The sequence below is a fragment of the Pteropus vampyrus genome, unplaced genomic scaffold, assembly GCF_000151845.1.
Source record: "Pteropus vampyrus isolate Shadow unplaced genomic scaffold, Pvam_2.0 Scaffold11, whole genome shotgun sequence".
Classification (NCBI taxonomy): Eukaryota; Metazoa; Chordata; class Mammalia; order Chiroptera; family Pteropodidae; genus Pteropus; species Pteropus vampyrus.
Window position 1 is genome coordinate 3,482,320 of NW_011888792.1, and position 18,109 is coordinate 3,500,428.

Consider the following 18,109-nt stretch of genomic DNA (forward strand, 5'->3'; position numbering starts at 1 on the left):
TGTAATGTACTTTGAAAGTGTTTACCCCATTGATGACATATTTTAAAATATGTAATATATAAAAGTGTCCAAACTAGTACTAAGCATGTGGCTATAGTAAACTGTTTATATAATTAGGAAATAGTTGTCTTAAATTCTCTACATGGTTTTCCCTGACATGCATTTTCATGATCGTTGTCTAAAGATAATCTTTAGCTAATTTTTCAGTTATAATGATTTCAGCTACAAATAGCAAAGACTTAATTATAGGTATCAGTAAGGAGTTTATTATCTCAAATAAAACATTTGAACATAAAGAATTTCCATAGTTGGAGAATTCAGTACGTCCGCATTGTCACTGAGAACACAGATTCTTTTTATCTTTCTATTCTGTTCTATTCAGGCTTTTTCTCTTATGTAGAATAAGACAAGATGGCTTCAGCATCATATCTATTTGTATAGATTTCTTCCCAGGACTTCCTAAAGAATTGTCACAGACTCTTCTCCGAAACCATTACTTGTAAAGAGGGTGGCATACCTTCAATGATTGGCTTAACTAGTTAAGACTTCATTCTTAAGGCTTACTTGTAGAAAGTGAACAGAATGGGTCTCTGTAATCAGAAAAAGAGAAGTATTAGAATGACTGTTGGCTAGACTTGGAAAAAAGCAAAACAAAGAGTCATCTCTTGAAAGTTCTATTTTTCATGCCATAGCCATAAATCCTTCATGCTTGGTGACGTGGACTGTCCAAGGAATTTGCTAGGAAAGAAATTAGGTATCTGTAGTTTACAATTGTGCATTTTGCTTTATTTATTTAAAAGTTCTTTATTTAATCTCAGTTTTGTTTTGATTGAAATAATGTGTAACAGTTTTTATAGTGAAGTAAGTCTACTTGTTCATAATTTGGAATGTATATGGTAGACCAAACTTTGATTTCATATTGGATTTTTCATTGTGATACTACTTTTAGATATGTCATCTTGATTACAAATTACTTGGAAGCAAAAACCATGTACTTTTGTGCCTCCAGATTTCCTTTTTGAAGTAGGACTTGCATAAAGATTTTAAAGAGGTAAAACTAATTTTTAATATAAACTGACACTTTTCAAGAATTAGTATAATAAATTGACCAGTTCTCAGTTGCTACAAAATTTCAGTCTACATCTAGAGTCTTAGAAGTTGGCCATTTAATTAATGAGCATCCATTCACGATAGATATTTAGATTTCACTGTTTTCAAAAACAGTTTTGAAAGATTTTTGTTATTGTTTTGTTTTGTTTTTCATTTATAACGTAAATCTTGGTGGTAAAATTGCTTCATTAAATGAAAAAAAATTCCCTATAATGTTCAGAACTAAGATGAAGTGTATTGGATGCTGATTTCTAAGTAAAAAGTCGTGTCACCAGTTTTGGTGACAAACAACAGAAACAACTCCAGAACTTAAGAAATATAGCTCATTCTATGTCTTTTGATATAAGGCTTTAGTTTATCATTAGAGGTAGGTTTTATGGCATTAGGAGGGAACTGGGAATGGTACTGCAATATGAATGGGAACTTTCAATAAAATTTATTGTGTAAGCTGGACTTGATAGGAGGCTTTGGCATATACCATGATACTACCAGGCATTATGATGGTAAATATTGTGGTGACTACAAGATGCATTAACTAAGATTATACAAGTCAGCCTGAATTCTTTTTTCAGTATATCACCTTGGTTACTCTAAGGTTATTAAAACTATTGGGGCCAGTAGTGGTGACAGTGGTGATGGGATATTAGGAATGATTTTTGTTATTATTAACTCAAAAGATCAGTGATGGATTCTGAAGGAGATGCTGTATGCCCTGCTTTGAGTACATTTCCTATAGTTTTTATTTGAAAAAATATGATTAAAGTTGAGTACCAACAGGTAGATAAATTTGAACTAGAGAATTATCTTTGAAGAAACTATCTTCATTCCATTAAAACTGTATTCCAGGAGACATATTGAAATATTCTTTGCTAAAAATGAATTTTATGACGAAATAAGTTTGGAAAAAAGTTTTAATAAAAATTAAACATGTTTATTTACTTCTAAATTTTTCAGTCTTTAATATTGGCAATTAGTATGCATTTTTTAATTTTATTAAATGAGGAATACAGCATGCACCATTTTCCACTGTTCAACATTTGCATTGTTAGAAACTTAATTTATTTCTAACAAATGTGAAATTATTGAAAATTAAAGTGTATAACAATACTGTATATACTTTTTAATTTGCCATTCTATACTAGAATTAATTTTATGGACATTAAATTGGGTCTTTAATAATAAATAATGTGTACTGAAATAGAAGGTACTTCACATTTCTCTTTGCATTCTTTTCTTTATTCACTTTTATTTGTTGTTCTGTTTCATAGAAATATTTGTAACATACTTGATTTGGAAGTGCAAAATTATGAAGCTAGATAATATTGTATTTTAAAATAAAAATTTTGATAGTATTAATTTTTGAGAGATTTAAAAAAATAATAAATAGATTTAGTTTACCTGACAAGTCTTGCCACTTATTAAAAAACATGAATTTCAAAGGCTAATTGATGTGACTTTTTTTTCGAAAATTCTGAATGTTTCTTTTCATCATTTTTCAACTGCAGATCTGTTCTTCACAGGAGTTCTTTCTCTGCTATATTATGGTATAGATTCCAAAGTTAAATAAAATTAGACTTTGCTACCGAAATATTCATGTGAACACTATCTTTAAGACATTGTGTATGCAAAGTATTATATAGTTGCAGTAATTTTCATTACAAAGAGGATTAGGAATAATGAATCACTTAAAAAAATTAAAGTGCTTTTTAAGTGACAACCTTTCTTTTACACTTTATTTTAAACCCAAAGATAAACAAAACAAACAAAAAATAGCTTCTGATAGTTATATGGAGAAACTCCCATATAAGCAGTCAGTTAGAAAGCCTTTATTTTCAAAGTCAAGATCTTATAGCCCATGTTACAAAGAGTGTGATTGGCAGCTCAAAGTACTATTGGCATTCTCATGTAACTCAGAATAAGAAGTGTGTTGTTTCAGAAACATAAAATGAAGGCGTCATCACTTTATTGGTATCTTTCTGTTGCTTCACTTTGTACTTATTTAGGAACAAAATCATTAAAAACAAAAAAGTAAGTACCTTAAGAACTAATCTATTTTCTCTCCTAGAAGGAAAGTTAGACACCTCTTGAATCACCAGCTCTTTGTAATTCTGGAGAGGACAGTTTACCCTCTTGTAAGAATTACTTTATGCCTAAAATTGCTTTTGTAGTGTTGTATCTGCTCATTTAAATATTACATTGTGACAACCCACATGTTTTAGGTGCTACCACATAATAACCCTACTTTCTTATTGAATGTCAGCGTCATGAAAATGAAATACATGTTTGTAAGGAGAGACATAGCCTATTTTAATGGAAAAGATTTAGATTGTGAGCCAAGTGCTCATGTCTAATCTTCTCTTTATTATTGTAGATAAGGATACCTGTCCCTTACCTCTATATCAGGCAGGGATTCTGGAAGCTGTATATCATTAATATATGTGAAAGTATTTGCACTCTTTAGAGCACATGGACTAGTATTATTCTTATCGATGTTCATCTTTAAGAAGGAATTTATGGATTCCAAAGAAATTTTTAGAGTTTTCTTTGTTTCCCATACTCTTTGTTCTCTGTGTTATAAAAGATAGTTGAGTTTATTTAGTATTATTCCTGTATTACCCAGCAGCGACTTGTACACATTAGGATTTAAACAATTGTTTATTAAATGGTGAATTAGTCCTTTGTAGTGTAATTGAGGATATTCAAGGTGAACACAATAGATGCAATTTAAATTGGATTATTATATTTAATTCAGTTTCCTGTCATGTTGTTTAAATACCATCAGTAAAATGTTGACAAATTTGGACTTTTATCATTATTATATGGCATAATATCAAGACTGACTCAGAATTTATTTTAGTGTAGCAATATTGCTAAACAAAGCCCAGCAGTTATGACTTTTATTTGGCGCAATTTCCTACCTATTTTAGAAGGATAAAGAAAGTATAGTTTATGTTAGTTGTTTTTCTCTAAGCTTCATAAAACTTATTTAAACATTGTGTTTCATCCAAATTAGCCTAAAAGGCTCCATTCATTCTCTGTTCTTTGGCTGGTGTGCCACTTACTTACAGATTCATTGACTATGATTGATTATAAACTGCCTGTGAGACCCACTTACACGGATTCGTCATTTGTTAGAGTTTAAATGAGTCACAATTCCCTCTGCTGTTGGACTTTACAACATGTAATAAGGTGTTTTTAATGACTTTCCCTGCAAAATACACTCCTTTCATGTGCAGGTCAGCCCGGTTTAAATCTGTTTTTTTGGACACCACCCCAAAGAAAACTTTTGTTCTTCATTATTCTTTTCTTTCCCTGAAACTATACCCTAAAATATTTTAAAAGCCAGAGTACAAACTAATTATGCCTCCATAAAATACTTTCACAAAAATAAACAGTTACAATATTCTACATCAGCCTATTCACCAAAATCACCGTTTACATTTTCTGCATTCCTGATAAATTTAAAAGTGTGCAACAAACACCATCAATATAGCTAGTTGTGTACTTGCCTGATTGTGAGCTCCTTAAAAAGGAGATAAAACCATGGTTGACTCTTGCTTCTCAGCAAGCACAGTGGCTAGCCAGCATTTTTTTGTTTTGTTTTGTCAGACTGAATTGTCCTAATTCTTCTGTAAAAGAGCAGTGGAAAAGGAAAATCTTACTGGGGAGTGCTCCACAAACTTCTTTGGTAGAACTATTGCCTAAAGTCAAAACACCAAAAGCAGGAGCTGAGCTGTCAAGTAATTCTCCGGTGGCTGGGTAAAAGACCAGACATTAGAGTCCTAGGGCTTTCATCTGAACTGACTTATTCACTTTGGGGTTAAGAATTGAATATGTGGAGTTTTGTCCAAATCCATCAAGGTAACCTCTTATACTCCTTTCAAAACAATGTTTAAATTAGGATGCCTATGATTATTGTAATCAAAAATTATTCAAGAGCAAGTTGTTGAGTCTGATAAATTTCTGGTCAAAAAGAGTAATGGAAAAGTAAACTTTGTGTTCCTCTGTATGAGATGCTGTTCTAGGTGCTTACATAATTTATTTCATCTTGACTACAGTCAATATCAGGCCTTATAGCTCTCAATCCAAGAGAGGTTAAGTAATTTGTGCAAGATTATACAAGTAGTAAGAGAAACAGCCAAAATTTGAACTTACTTGTGGCTGGTAACAAAGCCCATGCTATTTAATTACCCACTCTTTTATTTAGACTCTTTTACTATCAATTAATAACTAGATTTGGGTGCTAACCCTTAACTATTTTATATAGGTAAACTGACCATATTTAATATAAAGAATATTAGAGTTTATTTTGTACATGACAGGGAAATTAGTAAGGAAGGTACTTCAGTAATCTAGATCAGAGGCTTGTAGCTTAGACTAGGGTAGTGGCACAGAAGAGAGAATGAAATTGACTGAAGAAATAGAAGGCAGAACCAACAAGACTTAGTGTATACTGAGGTGAGGGGGCACTAAACAATAAACAAATATGTGGGAAAAAAATTTATTCTGTCATTAACATACTGGGAAATAAAATGTTATTGAGACATCATTTTAAATTAAGTGGGATGTACAGAAAGCATCAATCTGTAAAGAACCTTTCCTTGTTTGATAAATCTGATGTCAATATAAATTCTACTTATTTCTCAAACTTTGACTTCGATAGCCACATGTTCCTGTGTTCGTGCAATAGGCAAATTTAAGTACTCAATTGATTCTGATTTTCTCTAGAAGTGAATCCAGAGAGAGAATAAGAGCTTCCTCTATTCTTCCTCATCATTAGGCATTCTAGAGGAGATTACTATAATTAATAATTGATATTGCTTTTGAAACATCGATTAAGTATAATGTAAGTTGATATTTTGCTTATGGATTGCCTCATTAGGGGGAACTCATTCTTTCCCAGGAAAGGACAGATATGTCTTAAATTTATATATTATCCAGAAAACTTCCTAGAACTTCTATTAAAAAAATTCTAGTGGTCAATAATAATTACTGAATGATTTATAAATACCACAGTTGTTTACAGCACTGTGAAACCCAAGACTCAGCTGTAGTTCTACCAGTATCTTTCTTAGTTTCTGATCAAGGCTTTTTTTTTTTTTTCTTTTTCCTTTTTTACTAATCTCTCTGCATCTCCTTTTTCTCATCTGTAAAAGTTAAAGAGAAAATTAGGTAATCCTTGAAGTTCAGTCAGCTCTATATTTACAGTTTTTCAATGCATTTAATGTCTATTGCTTATTCTTTAGTGAGTTCAGGGAAAGTGTGCCAGAAAGTAACTGTGTAATGCTATTTGGTGGAAGGGTGTTTGTGAATTTTCCTCTACTTATTATCTGAATAATCCTTTCCTTTATTTTAGGAAGCCCTAAGGTATAATTCTGCCTATCAGAAAGTAATCTACAAACATAATCAAGAGGAAACTTAAACAATGGTTATAAAAGTGATCAGCTTGGGCTATAACATTTCTCCTATGTCACCAGGAAAGTGTATGGTTCACCTCATTTGTATTGCTAAGGGCGAGGGTACTATATTAATGGAGACTGCTATAGGTTTAAAAAAGACTTAAATGTATATATTTACATATTATGTATTAATTATCATCCTATATTATTAAATATATATAATTTGATGCAGTACCTGGCATACTCAACAAAAATTAGCTGAGTCTAGCATATTACTATTATTATTGATGGTGGTGGTTGTGATGGTAAAATGTACCACTGTTAAATGCAGAGAAATATTACTACTTTAGTTAAATTTTTAAAAATATTTAAAGAAAATAATGCTAATAGTATTTATTCTAGTAATTCAAACATTTAAAAAATACTCCTTGAATTTAATCTTAGTAGAATTTGATGAGATTTATGAAGAGATACAATGGTGGTCCTCAGAAAATAAGATCTTGCCTCTTGAACAAATATTTTTGCTTTTAGCGTAGGATTCGCTAGGCTTCAGAGAAATGTGAGTTGTTAGGATAAACAATGAGCCTTCATACCCTTGGGCGCTTTCAAAATTTAGACAAAGCTGCTGTGCTCTAATAATTCTTTTAGTGCTTATTTGGGTCAGTAGATGTTACTGAATACTCACAAAGCTGTTTCTTAAGCAAATTCTCTAATTTTCAGCCTGATTTTAAATAACAAAAATAAACATTAAAGAATGAGGTAGAAAAATATAATAATAAATACTAATAGACACAAAGTGTTCATCTATATGTATATGTGAGTAAATAAGAGAGAATTGTGTTTACAGAGTGATTTCGCTAATGCTGAAGTTTGATTTTTTTCATGAATAAATTTAGTTTTCATAAAAGACGAAAGCTTAGGTTATATCTTCTAGCTATATTGTTCTCAGGTTCATCAATAATAAAAAAATTCTATACCATTTTTTTCAGGAAATGTAAAAGTTTTTAAGATGCAGAATGTTTGAACTATAAGGAACTAGACAAAATAGGGTTAATTTTTCCTTTAAGAAATAATTAGTTGCTAGGAAACCACAAATAGATGTTAATGATTCCAAATTTCAGGCAGCTCTTAAATAGACTTGTATCTCTTTAGACAAGATGTGTAATTCCTGCTCACACTAGACTATGCCATTAATAATTAAATGCCTAATGATTCTATTCTCACAGAATTTAAAATTTTGTTGGGAAAAATAGAAATAATTGGATGGTAAAAGAAAATCATGTGTTAGAAAGCATCAAATTAATTTATTTACTCCAACATTTTTAAAATGCCTGTTAGATGTTAGGCTTGATATCTGGCTCCAGGGATTACATGTTAAATAAGATGTCTTTTTCTTTTACGAGATCACTCTGTATTTGAAGAAAGAAACATCTAAACAATTACAGTGCAAAGTAACAAGTGTACAAAATAGAAGTTACATAGTGTATGTTCAGTGAATGAACGATTAATGAATGAATGTTAAAATGCTGTGTAGAAAGTGCTGTGAAGATAAAGAGGAAGGAATGACTGACTCCGTGGTTTACAGAGTTGATGATGTTTGAACTGTTTATTAAAGAGTGAGTAGGAGAGCTAAAGAGTGAGCAGGTTGAGAAGGCAGCACAGAACATTCCAGCACAGAACAACATGTGCAAAGGCATGCTGGTGTTTTTAAAAAAGAATAAAATAATAAGACATATTCAAGGAAAGAAGGAAGCTTGTCTGTGACTGGCTCACAGTGTGTGGGACAGAACTGTGAGAAATGAGCTGGATAGAAAGTCTGAGAGTAATAGAATTAGACTGACCTTTTAGAAAGATTGTTCTGATGAGTATGAAGGATAGACCAGAAAGTGGAGTCCCAGAAGGCAGAGGTGAATTAAAATGAAAGAAAATAATGTTCTTTGAGATAGAGAGGGGAGAGACAGAGCTATTTTGAGATCAAATTGACAACTTGATGATTTATTCCACATGAATGGGAGCATTCTGACTTTTAGGTTCTGTCTGGAACTAGTAAGTAGATTGACGGTAAGTCTACTAATCAAACTCCTGATTTAAAATGTTTCCATACTGATTTGTGATCAGCTTTGAGGATCTCACATAAAAAAACATCCTGGAAACAGTTGGATCTCTGTATCCAGAGCTAAGAAAGCACACCAGGGTGGATTCTGTTTCCCTGTGTGTAGATCAGTCAAAGCTGTGAAAGTGAGCAAGGTCACCATCGAGAGCCAGTTCCGTGAGATGTTGAGAGTTCTTAAACGTGTCCTCTGAGGGCACTGTCAGGAAGAATAAAGATTATTTTTAAGAGGTTTCTAAGGTAGCCCAAAAGAAGTAATACAGGTGTGTGAAAACCAGCGTTTACATTTAATTGACAGCTGGTGACTGTCCACAGGACTTTCTAAGAGCGATTTATTCACTCTGTTAAAAATATAAAGTAAATAAAGTAAATAAAGAAAACAATGAGTTGTTAGATTTTTAAGTTAATGCATTTGTTAAATCATTGCACTTATTTATTTTACAATACAAGAAGCACAACATAATTTTACATAAATCTTTTTCTTTTGTAATGAACATATGTACAGCGAATTAATTGTTAAATAGAATAATACTTTCCCAGTATGGTCTTTTTTATTCTTACCTCAGAAGAAAAATCTGTCTTTTTCAAAAATTCTTTATGGTCTAAAATAAGGTTTTCAACTTTTTACTGAGAGCCACAGTAAGAATATATTTCACACTTCAACTAAGTATATTCATTTATCTGTATGTGTGTGTGTAAAGCTGACACACATATTTTATGAAACACTATTTAGCCTTGTTCTATCTCATGAACTCTGATATTCTCTAAGTTATTTTATTTTCTGAAATCTGGTTACCATCCACTTAATTGATAACTCAATAATGGGTCACAACCTCTAGTTTGAAAAACTCTGCTCTAGACATTATTTGACCCGCCTAATCTATTTCAATATTTTGCTTCATTGATGCTTATTTTCTCACCTTCACTTAATCTCTTCTATGAGATTGTAAACATGTTCTATTCTCATTTATCTTAAAACCATAAAAACCCCTTCTCTATTGCTCTATTTATTTTTAAAATTATTATTGACTCTAACTTCAATTTACCTCCAAATTTCTAATTTGTATATCAACATTTGTTACTTTAACTTTCCCGTCGCCTTGGCCTTTACCCTACGCTTACTCCCTTAGCGGTCCCATGCAAAATCAGTTCCCTTGATAAAAACAAACAAACAAATAAACAAACAAAAACATGTATAACAGGTAATGTGCCAGTTATAAATATTAGCATATTAACTCACAACAGAGTAGATACTATTATTATCCACAGTGAAATTAAGTAGCTTGCCCAAAGTTAGAGAGATAGTAGATGGGGAAACTGGGATTCAAAAGTAGATATCATATATAGCTCACTCTTAAACTAATCTCTGTAACACCACATTGCTACTTGTATCCTCAACCAAGATACACACACCTACCTCTCCTGATATATGGTTTTCATTTAAAATTAAACTTATCTTTAAAGACTGAGATGTAATAATAGAATAAATAATGGAATAGTCTAAAAGTAGCGGTAGTTGATAAGTGGTCTGGCTACATGCTTGTCTTCAAGGGATAAGAATTATGTTTTAATGGATATGGTGTGATTAAATTAGTTTCACTTAAGTGAAATGAAAAAATGAAAATATATTCAGGTATGTATTAGTTTGTTAGAGCTGCCATTGCAAAATACCACAACCTTGGTGACTTAAATAACAGAAATTCATTTTCTCACATTTCAGGAGACTGGAAGTCCAAAATCAAGGTGTTGGAAGGTTTAGTTTTTCCTAAAGCCTTTCTCTTGGCTTGTAGTTGGCTGCCTTCCTGCTCTGTCCTCACATGGCCTATTCTCTGTGTATCTGCATGCATCCCTGATGTCTTTCTTTTTATAAAGACACTAGTCATATTGGATATGGGCTCACATCTATAACCTCATTCAACTTTATCTTTTTAAAGACTGTCTCTAAATACAGTCACGTTCTGAGGTGTACTGAGTGTTAGGACTTTAACATGAATTTTAAGGGGACACAATTCAGTCCGTAACGAGGAGTTTCTTACCATGAAAAAAGGCAATCTGTTGTACATAGATACCTTGGAAAGGATTGTGAATCAGTTTAATGAAACTGAAAGCTAGCAAAGTGATATCAACAGAGTATTGATCTTGAATACTGATAATAGCAGGAGAAAGGGGGCAGTAGTTTAGGAAATTGGAAGCACATTTTAATGATGTAGAGGTAAGAAGGACAAGACGGAAAGATGTGCTGGATTAGTTGACCTAACCTCCCTAGTTGCAAGCACAAAATTGTTGATCAGGGCTTTGCAAAGCTTATATCCTTGCTATGTGCCTGTCACTGAGAAAGTCTAAATTAATAGAGTGGAGTAAGCAAAAGTGGGATTTGGCAGATGAAAACATGTATCTTTTTGAGATAATGTGTTAAGTTAAAATTATTTTTTTGCGATTGAAGGGGTGTAACTGATTTAAAGATATTATTTTTCTGTAATTTCAAGGATCGTACTATTTTATAATGGTGAATGTATTAGAGAGTGAATAGAACGCTTATCATGTACTTGAAGTATTAGTGATTTCTTTCTTGTTATAGATCATAATTTCATATTTTATACGTTAAGAAAGTTTTTATTATATACCTGGCATTATGATTCTACATTGTCGAGAGTCTGGAATCTGTTGTCTTCCTTTGAAGAATGTTGAGTTTTGTTTTGGCAGACAAGTAGCTGATTCCTTTTTTTTTTTTTTTTTAAGCTTAATTAGGGTGGATCTAGACCTTTTAGGGCTGTCACCTAAATACTCAGCATTTTCAATGTGGCATTTTACTCCGCCAATCACAAGTTCTACATCTCTCAGTCCATGCCACATCTGGAATCTCTATTCTGCTCACAGCTCTGGATCACCAATAGCTGTTTTCTGTGGGGCCTTACAGTCTTGTTTTGTGCATGTACAGTTTATGATTCATCCAAAAACTCAAGGTGACCCCTATGGAGACTCATTTTTTTGTGTGGTTAACTCTTTTTTAGTGCTCTTCCCTGCAGATTCCAACTATTGCAATAGCACTGAACTCTTAATTTCTGCCTCTTCAGTCAAGAAAAATTATTATGATCTGCTTGGGCTCCATCTACCTCTCTGTGCTGACGTCCAGAAAGTGCCACCAGTCAGAAAGACAGAGTCAGAGTACTCCTGGGCTCTCACCTCGTTTATTTCCCTTCTTTCAGGAAGCATGGTCCTGTACTGATTGTTGTCCAATGTGGAAAACCAATAATTTCTTCTTGAGAAACTGAAAACATCTTTAACATGAGTTTTGATCAATTTAAATTCAGTCTTTTAGAGGTTGGTTTTTGATGAGGCCAATTTGATATATATGTACTAATATTACTACTGTTTTGAAGATGTTAAACATGGCTATATATTAGCAACATAGCAAAGATAAATCATATCAGCTTGAAACATTAATGCAAACCACTATAAAAACCCCATCTTGAGAAGGAGGAGCATGTTAAAACCACTTTTGCTGAGAAAAGTATTCTGAGAATGGTTCTGTTCACAAAAGTTTGTTTTCTTAGTTTTTGACGTCCTCAGGTAACAAAGTCAACATTCTTCTGTATTTAACGAAAATAGGTTTGGAAATAGCAACAGGTGTTTTGGTAATAAAAAAAAAACTATCTGTGGCTTAAATCATTGGGATGCTTTGCTTTCTTTATTATAATTACTGAAACAAGAGATTTTGAAATAGTCTGTTACTATATAGATTTGAAGAAGGGATTCTAGGAAGTGACCTTACTGATTTTTGGACTTATCATGTTTAGTGTAACAATTTAGAGTAGTAGATTTTAAAATAATTTATTGTTAAAGAATATAAACATAACAGAAACATGTAGCTATTAAAAACCTAGGGATATAATTTTTATTGTCATCATAGGATAGCATGTTAGTAAATATAAAATAAACGAAGAGAATTTAGACAAATTTCTTTTTGCATAATTTTATAAAATCTTTTTCATAAATGTTAAATGTTCCAGTTTACTTAAATTTCCAGTCTTAAAATGTTCATTTGCTATCTGTATTTAAAAGGAATAGTTGTTTGCCTAAAAAACAAACATGTATAGATTTAATAATTGTTTCAAATGTATTTCAATATATTTTATTTGGTCAGAAAAGAAGAAAATACAAATTAATTTTAAATAACAATTCAGTAAAAATTCCCTTTTTGATATGTCTTCTCTTCCTTCCTTTCCCTCTCCCATGCTCTCCTCTTCACCCTTTCTGTTTCTCTCTCCTCTTTTTCTTCTACCTTCATGTAAAAAATAAATGAATTTTATCTAATATTACTATATATTGTGATCTAATGAAAAAAAAAAATCAGGGCCGTGTCTCCCAAAGTGGTGAGATAGTTTATCTAGGTAACTCAGGCAGTGAGGTTTCAGTTACTTCCCTGAGAAATAACATTTGCATTTTGCCAGTTTATCTGAATAATTGCCTGTAAATCCTGATTTTCTACAGCTGTGGAAACATGTCATCAGGCTGTACTCATACCATCTTCTTGCCCAACTTCGATAGTTAATGATTGAGTTACTTAGTTTTCCTTATTTGTATTCTTTCTAGTTTCCTAAATTCAGTATTCAAGGCGGTTCTTTGAGTGTCATGATGGGCCTGATATCTTCCTTGTTCCACTGGTAGCCAAGGTCTAGCTCTTGGCAAGGTCTGAAGTCTTGTATGATTTTATTTGATGTTACTATTCCAAAGGTTTTGAAAACATACAATATGAAACCACTTTAGATAAGACAAGAAAATTTAAATTTATATTTCTAATTGCCACCTAAACCTTTTTGAAAATGTACTAAGTGTTAAGAAAGGGAAGTTACTTTCTTAGTATATATTTTCTATTACATTGTTGTTCCTGGATTATTATCCCTTTATAGGTAGAGATTGTGTCTATTAATTTTTTAAAGGGTAATTTAATAAAATTTCATAGGGGAAGGTATCTATTAATTGCATGGTTTTCAGGACACTAATATTTTAGTGATCTATATTAGTTTACTTCCAAAGAAAAGTTGTAGGGTTCTGTGTTCCGGCTCTGACACAGAACAGGTTTGTGATCATGGGTACTTTATTTAATAATGTCTCTTGAGTGACAGGTTTTTTATATGGAATATGAAGATGATAATACCTACCTCATAGAATTGTTATGATTTAATGAGTTAATTTAAATGAAACATATAGAATAATATAGCTAGATATTTGCTATTATTATTTATAATATTTTTATCTCTATGCTAATGTATCTTAAAAATATTGCTGTTATCAGTATTCTGTGTAAGCAGCCGTATATCCTGTGTGCCTCCTTGTATGAACAATAGGTGCAAATGATATACATTCTGTCAGAATATTTGTGTCCCTCAAAATTCCTATGTTGAAATCTTAATGCCCAGTGTGATGATATTTGAAGTGGGGCTTTGAGAATTGATTAGGTCATGAGAATGGAGCCCTCATAAATTAGATTAGTACCCTTATAAAAGAGATTCAAGAAAGGTCCCTTGCCTCTTCCACCATGTGAAGACCGAGTGAGAAGTCACCAATCTGCAGCTGGAAGAGGGCCTTTACCAGAACCTGATCGTGTTGGCACCCTGATCTCAGACTTCCAGCCTCCAGAACTGTGGGAAATAAATTTCTGTTGTTTATAAGCCACCCAGTTTGTGGCATTTTGTTATAGCAACCCCAAAGGACTAAGATATTTTCCCATTTTCTTAAATAACATTTTAAGTTTCTGTTTGATTAAATAACAATAAGGTATTTTCCTTGAATAGTCTTAGTAGAATTTAGAAATGTGACCTTTCAAAGTTGATTTTCTGTTTGTGAAAGTATTTGTTTCAATATGCTTAAATGTTAGAACACAAAGTGACCTTACATAGAGATCTAATCTAACACAGTAATTTTTGAGCTTAGGAAATTCAGAGTTAGTGGAGTTACTTTAGGTTTCGCTGTGAGATGATGACTTAGCCAAAGATCAAACTTGGTTTTCTAATTCACATCTAGTATACTTTTAACTACTCTGAGATGATATTATTGGACTCTCAAGAAGGGGGAAATATCTTTGCTGTCCAAATAATTGAGCAGAAATAAATGTCAAATTACCTAAGATAAATGAGTTGAATGATAACGTTTGTGAGTATGTGTCTTTCTCCTGCCTGGTAGTTACTTTCTGTGTCACTACTCTTTTAAATGCTCCCCGATTAAAGCACATATGTAGGAGAAAATCATATATGATGAGCAAAGAAACACCTGTCCAATTGCTTCTGCTGTTTGCAAATGGACTCTTTTTAAGATGTAGAATATATATGAATTGACAATAACAAATCTGCTGGAAGATTTAAAGCACCCAACACAGAACTTTGGTTCTTTGACTCTGAGGTTACTATTGGTAATTGGCATTTGAATACTTATTAACACTGTTGTGTATGAGATAAATTATCCACCTGTTGAAGCTTTTCAAAAATGTAGATGACAACCCATGACCTGTTGAGTCAGAATAGTTAACAGGTAAGGACTGCGGTTCGACATTTTATAAGTGACAAGGATTATCATAAAATGCATTGCCTGAAGAGATCTACTGCTTTGAAGGCTGGTTTTGGTGGTTATAGGAAATGATAAAAAATCTCCTACCTAAGGAAATTATGGTTCTTGATAATCTTTTATATTAAAGCTACATTGCTGTATAGGAATCTCTTCAGTCGATGTCTTTTTCAAAAATATGTTGTAAAGAACACCAGATCTTTGTATGTTACTAGGTTTTAATAAGGAAATTGGGCACATAGTCTTTAAACAAGTTTAGAAGATACAGCTTCTTATGTTTAAGACCTTCAGAATTTTAAAATAGAGTTGTTTCCCAGTTCATTTATGGGTTCTTTTATGGTGGACTCTTTTGTATATTCTACATACAAAAACAAACAAGGAATATAAAACAAAAAACTTTGGAATTTGCAACTTAAGACTATGTTGATTCTGAGAAAGCTTCCAAGGATGGGGACGCTGGTGGGTGCAAGGGAACACATTGAGGTTACTGAATAAAAATCATTGACATTTTCTCTCTATTAATGCCAACCTAGTTTGGCTACTTCTAACTAATTATTTGACTCTGATCAGTCCTGATAAATCAGGATGGAAATTGAAACATTTCCCTTTTCATGCCTTATTTCTGCTAAATTTGTACTCATCCTTGAAATCATTCTTACATAACACTATAAATACTTTTGCTAAATTATTAGAGTTAGCATCAAAGAAGATATCCAAAAGAATGCAGGTATTCTTTTTATGTTTCTGTTGAATCAGTACCTGAACCAGAAGGTTAAGGAAAACTTTTGTGCTGATTCCACTCTATGAAAATAACATCAGCTTTTACTCAGTTGATGAACTCATTAAATTTACCTTTCCTCAGTAATTAAAATTGGTAAAATAAATCCAGTGGCAATTATTTAGATAATGTGTTTAAACTATTTTGCAAGGTCATTCGCAACAATCATAAGACCCATGAGAAAAGTGTTATTGTCTGTTGAATACTCATTCGTGAGGGTTCTTATTTCTTTCACTCTTGTGTTTCTATATTTTCTCTATCAAATTATTTGTTGGTTTTTTTTTTTTTCCTATCTGTGGCCTTAGTTAGGCATAACACTTCTCCTATTTTAGAGCATTTATAATCATTAATATTTTATATAAAATTAATTTTTATACAATATATGTATGAATATAGATATAGATCTAACTACATGAACATTAACACAAATACAGACTTTTTTTTCTGCTTTTGTGCTTTCTCAGCTGTGTTATGATAACTTCCCTTGTATAATTGTGTTTCTTGGCTAAGATATCTGGTAACCATTATTTACAAATAATACACTCTTTCGTACGAGGTAATATTCTTCACAAGGGCATTTTATATGCCAACTCTAGTTTAATTTATTAGGCTTTGAATTCAGTATTTCCTTTATAATGAATATTACAGGCTTCTTTTTTTATTTTGGAAGTTAATGTTTATGTTGTTTTTGCTTAACTTTGTATTTAACTACAAAAGGTTTACTGTCTTTAAGATTCTAATTTATTTATAAAATCTTCAGTATTTTCTTTGGTGCTATTTTCATTCAATAATACTTCGAGCACTTACAATGTACCGGGCACCATGATGGACCATTTTTCTAAATGTTAGGTTTTTTTGGAATAATTATAAATATCAAAAGTGTGGGGATACTTACAGCATTACTTCACTGAAGAGATGTTTCTTATATTGGTAGTCTTATCTTTTTAAAAAAAATTTATACAGAATTGTAATGCCTAAAAATTACTAGCCTTTCATAGTAACCGTTTGTCCATTTTCATTTATGATTAAATGTGATGGTAAATGTGTCTGTGCAAAAGCTTATTTAATGAATTTCAGGAAGAGTAAATTTATGAGGTCTACTATGCTATGATGTCCCACTTCCCATTTCATGTTTAAATTACCTTGAGAGATTGAAATTTGGACTGTCTAGTAATTTATGAATTATAATGTAGTGGCATCATATATATTTAATTTTAACTTATTTAACTACATTTTCTAGATAAATATAAATTTTACAAAGGGAGGAGAAAATTACATTTTTAAATAGTTCTGCTGATTACTTGTTATTCCACTTAACAAGTCCACAAGTATTAGATGGAATCAAGCCTGAAAAGTTAATGCCAATGGGAAAAAATTTATGAACAAGTATGAGTAACTTCAAGAATTGGTGCTAGTAACAAAGGAAAAAAAAAAAGAAAAGGTAAGCACTATTTAGAAAGCCAAGCAAGTAAGGCAATGAGATCTTCATCCAGGAAAGAAAACAATGAAAAATTAATTGGAAACTTTATAGAAATCTGATTAAGGAAACATCGGAGGAACTGATACATCTTTCACAGAAGATTAAGATGATGGCATTAAACTGGAAGAGCTAGCAAGTTAAATCTTTCTTTATTGATGATATGTTTAGATTATTGAAAACCTTGAGTAATTTTTTTTCTGAATACAGTTTCTCTATGAAACTATATAGTATGATATTCATTAAATATTTATGCATGAATGTTATTATATAAAGTTATATACACTATGTATTACTATAGTTAATGGTCAACTTAAGGAATTTTCAAGGGTAGTTTTGATTAATTGTGATTGCTATATGCACTGACTTTACAACAAGATTCAACCCCATAGTATCTGCTACTCCCCAGGAGAACCCCAAATTGTTTTTCCGTACTTCATTTTTCTTAGTTGGTGCGCATAACCACTCTTCCACACTGCAGTGATAGGAGTAGTAAAATGGTGCTATGGGAGCACAGAGAAAGGGCATCTAACCAAGACTTCTAAGGCTTTCTGACAGGGTGATATCTTTACTGAAATATATATCTAGGATGGATGAGAGTTAGCGAGTTGAGTTGTAGGTAATAGAACACTATTTCTCAAAGATCACATGTGAAATCTAAGAAGAGAGAGAGA

At 32.0% G+C, this 18,109-nt stretch overlaps 1 protein-coding gene across 1 annotated transcript in view; it reads left to right on the plus strand.

Annotated features, from left to right (window-relative positions):
- The window catches only part of XRCC4 (X-ray repair cross complementing 4), a 235,231-nt gene that overhangs the window by 126,272 nt on the left and 90,850 nt on the right, over positions 1–18,109 (plus strand). The gene's annotated exons all lie outside the window — the stretch shown is intronic.